The following is a 5,804-nucleotide window of genomic DNA, read 5'->3' as shown; positions in this document are numbered from 1 at the left end:
ACTTAAACCAGGAGATGAAAGACACACAATGGAAACTATAAGATAATGATAAAAGAAATTAAAGAACACAAACAATTGGAAAGATTTCTCATGTTCATGGATCAGAAGAATTAATATTGTTAAAACATCCATGTTACCCAAAGCCATCAATACAATCCCTATAAAAACTCCAATGGCATTTTTAACAGAAATAGAAAAAACAATCTTACAATTTTCATGGAACCACAAAAGACTCCAAATAGCCAACACAATGCTGAGAAAGAACAAAGCCAGAAACAGCACGCTCCTGGTATCAAATTATACCACAAAGCTATAGAAATCAAAATAGTATGGTACTGGCATAAACATGCACAAGGACCAATGCAACAGAATCAAGAGCCCAGAAATGAACCCCCCACATGTAAAGTGAACTAATATTTAACAAAGGAACTAAGAATACTTAACATGGAAAAGGTAGTCTCTTTAATAAATGATGCTGGGAAAACTGGATAACACATGCAAAAAAAAAAATGAAAATATCCCATCTTAGACCAGTCAGAAAAAAAAATTAGCTCAAATGAATTAAATATTTAAACTTAAAACCTGAAAACATTGTACCTATAAAGAAAACATAGGAAGAAAACTCTCTGACATTGTTCTTGGCAGTGATTTCCTGGATAAGACAGCAAAAGCAAAAAACAAGTGTGACTACAAGAAACTAAAAAGCTTCTGCACAGCAAAAGAAACAATAAAATGAAATGACAATGTATGGAATGACAAAATATTTGCAAATCACACATCTGATAAGCAGTTGTAGACCCTCCTCATCTGTGGGGTTCTAAGACCTCCAGTGAATGCCTAAAACTGGAGAGTACCAAACACTGTATATACTATGTTTTTGTCCTACATGTATAAATCTATGATAAAAGCTTAATTTATAAATTAGGCACAATAAGAGATTAAAAATGACTAATAATACAATAGAACCATAACAATATACTGTAATAAAAGTTGTGTAAATATGGTCTCTCTCTCGCCCTTTCTCAAAATATCTTATTGTAGTGTACTTACGCTTCTTCTTGTAATGGTGTGAGATGATAGAAAGTGTGTGCGTGTGATGAGATGAAGTGCGGTGAAGGACACAGGCACTGTAACCTACTGTTAGGCTACTACTGGCCTGACAGTACATGAGACGACCATATGCTGTAGGGGACCCTGGATCACTGAGCCGTGACGATGTCAATTGTTGGGGATCCTGGGAAGGACGCAGCAGTGAGATTTTATCATGCGACTCAGAATGGTACACAATTTTAAATTTATGGATTATTTACTTCTGGAGTCTTCAATCAATATTTTGGACTATGGTTGACAGTGGGTAGCTGAAACCACAGAAAGTAAAATCACAGAAAAGGGGGACTTCTGTATATGAGGAACTCCCACAACTCAATAGCAAAACAAACAAACAAACACAAAAATGAAAACAAAAAACTGAACTACCTGATGGAAAAATAGGCAGACACACTGAGTAAACAGTGTGTAAGTTTCCAAAGAAGACACAGAGGTCCAGCAGGTTCAGAAAAAAGTGCTCGACAGCACTAGTCACCAGGGAAATGCAAATCAAAACCACAATAAAATGATCACGTCACACCTGCTAGAATGTCTATCATCAAAATACAAGAGAACAAGTGTTGGTAAGGGTGTGCAGAGAGGAACCCTTGTGCACTTTGGTGGGGATGTAAATTGGTACAACCTCTATGGAAAATTGCAAGGAAGTTTCTCGACAATTAAAAAAGGAACTACTATATGACCCAGACATCCACTTCTGGGTATGTGTCCAAAGGAACTGAAATCAGGGTCTCGTAGAGATGTCTGCATTCCTGTTTTCATTGCAGCATTACTCACAATAGCCAAGATATAGAAACAAGCTAAGAGTCTGCCAATGGATGAATGGATAAAGTAGATGTGGTTTAGATACTTAGTAGATATTATTCAGCCATGAGAAATAAGGGAATCCTGCTATTTGCAACAACTTAGATGAACCTTGAAGGCATCGTGCTAAGTAAGACAGATAAAGACAAATACTGTACCATCTCACTTATATGTAGAATCTAAAAAAGTCAAAGTAAGTAACAGAAAGTAGAATGGTGGTCATTGGCCAAAGGATACAAACTTCCAGTTATATGATTGACATGTGTGGGCATCTAATGTACAGAATGGTGATTTTAGCTAATAGTGCTTTATTATATACTTGAATGTTGCTAAGAAAATAGACCTTAAGTGTTCTCAACAACAACAAAAGAAATAACTGTATGACAGTTTGGAGGTGTTATATAAGCCTGTGGTGGTAATGATTTTGCAATACATAAATGAATCAAATCAACATGTTGCACACCTTCAGTATCAGTTCAGTCACTCAGTCGTGTCCAACTCTTTGCGACCCCATGAATCACAGCACGCCAGGCCTCCCTGTCCATCACCAACTCCTGGAGTTGACTCAAACTCATGTTCATGGAGTCAGTGATGCCATCCAGCCATCTCATCCTCTGTCGTCCCCTTCTCCTCCTGCCCCCAATCCCTCCCAGCATCAGAGTCTTTTCCAATGAGTCAGCTCTTCTCATGAGGTGGCCAAAGTACTGCAGTTTCAGCTTTCGCATCATTCCTTCCAAAGAAATCCCAGGGCTGATCTCCTTCAGAATGGACTGGTTGGATCTCTTTGCAGTCCAAGGGACTCTCAAGAGTCTTCTCCAACACCACAGTTCTTAAAGGTACACAGTATTTTGTGTCAAGAGGTCTCAGTAAAGCTGGGGGGAAAGGTAAAGATGGAAACAAGGAGATAAGGCAGAAGAAGGCCACTGTAATAAGCCAAGTAAGAGACCAGGGTGATAGATGTGATAAGAAGTGGCTGAATCAAGGATGTCCGTACGAAAAAAACAGTGACCTCAAAGTTTTTGACTTAGGCAACTGGAAGATTAAAGCTGTCATTTACTCGGGAGGAAAGAATGAAATTCAGATGGGAGGACTACAGAAAGAAAAGGTTGGGGGTCTGGGGTGGCAAGAGTTAGGAGTCCAAAGATGTTGAGTTTAAGATACCAACCAGATATTCAAGTGGAGGTTTGGGGAAAAGTCAACTGGAAATAAAACCTGGAGTCCAGGAACAAGTGTGACTGGAGATTCAAATGTGGGAATCATCAGCATAAGATGATGTTAAAACCATTAGACTAGATAAAATCACCTAAGGAGGAGTATAGATAGAAAAGATACTCAAGGAGGGAGCCGTGGCTCATTCTAACATTCAGAAACTGAGATGTGGAAAAGAAATCTGCAAAGGAGACTGAAAAAGAGCTGTTAATGATGTAGGAGGCAGTAGGGAGAGATGGAGACAAACCACGTTAAAAAAGATTATGGTCGACATTCACAGGAGTTGTTTTGAGGGAATGGCACCGGCCAAAGGATAACTAGACAGAGTCGAGAAGTGGAGAAGAGGAGGGGAAGGAGAGGTGGGGACACTGGGAGTTTGGGGTTGGCAGGTGCGAACTATTACATTTAGTATAGACATACAACAGGTCCTACTGCATACAGAACACAGAAATATAATAGCCCGTGACAAACCATAATAAAAAAGGATATAAGAAAAGAATGTATATATGTGTACAGCTGAGTTACTTTGCTAGACAACAGATATGGGCACAACATTGCAAATCAACTGTACTTCCACTTGAAAAAATTAGATAAATTAAAAAAAAAAAAGAAGTAGAGAAGAGGGAGTTTCAGACAGTGGTTTTTTCAAGGAGTTTTGCTCTGGAGAGAGAAGAGAAATGAGGGAGTGTCTGGAAAACAGGTGGAAGCAAGGTGAAGCTGGGCAACCACAGCACTCCGTATGCAGACAGTAACGGTCTGGGACAGAAGGGACACTGATGATGCTGGAGAAAGAGTGAGGGGAGAACTCTGGACTGACATTCTTGAGGTGGCAAGAGATTTCTTTAAGTTAAAAAAAAATGCTGAAGAAACTGAGGCCTGGGGCGGTAGAGTAAATTGGCTGAGGTCACAAGGCAGCAAGGGATGGACCCAGGCCTCTGCCATGTCTTGCAAGACGTTTCCCACACGCTCACACAAGTGCGGGCCCTGTGACTCAAGGCAGAGAGACAGGGAGGTAAAGGCCCACTGACTTGATAGACTCCTTTGCTGTATTAAGTAAATGCCATCTTATGACAAATATATGCCCCATTTCTAACTAAAGTGCTGCCTTTTCTTAAGCAGAAGTGCTGGTAGGTCTTTCATATATAAAGCTCATAACTAATGATAAAAAATGGGTGTAGTAACAGTTCATGCCTCAAATGCTCATTTGTAAATCACTAGTAGGCAGATTTCTCTCCTACCCCAAATGTGTACAGACGGTTTCTTAACAAGGAAGCATTATCATCTAGATACATTATAAAGACACAGACACTCTGTATCTAAGTTAGTATAGAACTTGGATAAGAGCAATCTTTGCGGAGGCTTATTCCTGTTTCTTTCTTTCTTCCTTTTTTTTTAAATAAAAGAATATAAAGCCTTTGACTGTGTGCATCACAATAAACTGAGGAAAATTCTGAAAGAGATGGGAATACCAGATCACCTGACCTGAGAAACCTATGTGCAGGTCAGAAAGCAACAGTTAGAACTGGACATGGAACAACAGACTGGTCCCAAATAGGAAAAGGAGTACGTCAAGGCTGTATTAATAAATAATACATTATTTATTACAAGGCTGTAATATAAATTGTCACCCTGCAATGTAACTTCTCTGCAGAGTACATCATGAGAAACACTGGGCTGGAAGAAGCACAAGCTGGAATCAAGATTGCTGGAAGAAATATCAATAACCTCAGATATGCAGATGACACCACCCTTATGGCAGAAAGTGAAGAAGAACTAAAGAGCCTCTTGATGAAAGTGAAGGAGGAGAGTGAAAAAGTTGGCTTAAAGCTCAACATTCAGAAAACGAAGATCATGGCATCCGGTCCCATCACTTCATGGGAAATAGATGGGGAAACAGTGGAAACAGTGTCAGACTTTATTTTCTGGGCTCCAAAATCACTGCAGATGGTGATTGCAGCCGTGAAATTGAAAGACACTTACTCCTTGGAAGGAAAGTTATGACCAACCTAGACAGCATATTCAAAAGCAGAGACATTACTTTGCCAACAAAGGTCCATCCTAGTCAAGGCTATGGTTTTTCCAGTAGTCGTGTATGGATGTGACTTGGACTATAAAGAAAGCTAAGTGCCAAAGAATTGATGCTTTTAAACTATGGTGTTGGAGAAGACTCTTGAGAGTCCCTTGGACTGCAAGGAGATCCAACCAGTCCATTCTAAAGGAGATCAGTCCTGGGTGTTCATTGGAAGGACCGACGTTAAAGCTAAAACTCCAATACTTTAGCCACCTGATGTGAGGACCTGACTCATTTGAAAAGACCCTGATGCTGGGAAAGATTGAGGGCAGGAGGAGGAGGAGACAACAGAGGATGAGATGGCTGGATGGCATCACCGACTCAATGGACATGGGTTTGGTAGACTCTGGCAGTTGGTGATGGACAGGGAGGCCTGGCATGCTGGTGCTGTGGTTCATGGGGTCACAAAGAGTCAGACACGACTGAGCAACTGAACTGAAACATTGTAAACCTCAGGAAGATAGACATTTGAGGGAGAAAATAATTGAGCACATTTTTAATAAGGTCCACCTATGAAGTCACATTGAACTGGGAGTTAAGTGTAAACTTAACTCAGTTAGTTGGTTATTTCTTGGCCATTTCAATTGCAGTAACTCAGTTTATCTAATAATTATTA

This window comes from Bos taurus, chromosome 6 (assembly GCF_002263795.3).
Source record: "Bos taurus isolate L1 Dominette 01449 registration number 42190680 breed Hereford chromosome 6, ARS-UCD2.0, whole genome shotgun sequence".
Taxonomy (NCBI): domain Eukaryota; kingdom Metazoa; phylum Chordata; class Mammalia; order Artiodactyla; family Bovidae; genus Bos; species Bos taurus.
Note: the sequence above shows the minus strand (reverse complement) of the source record.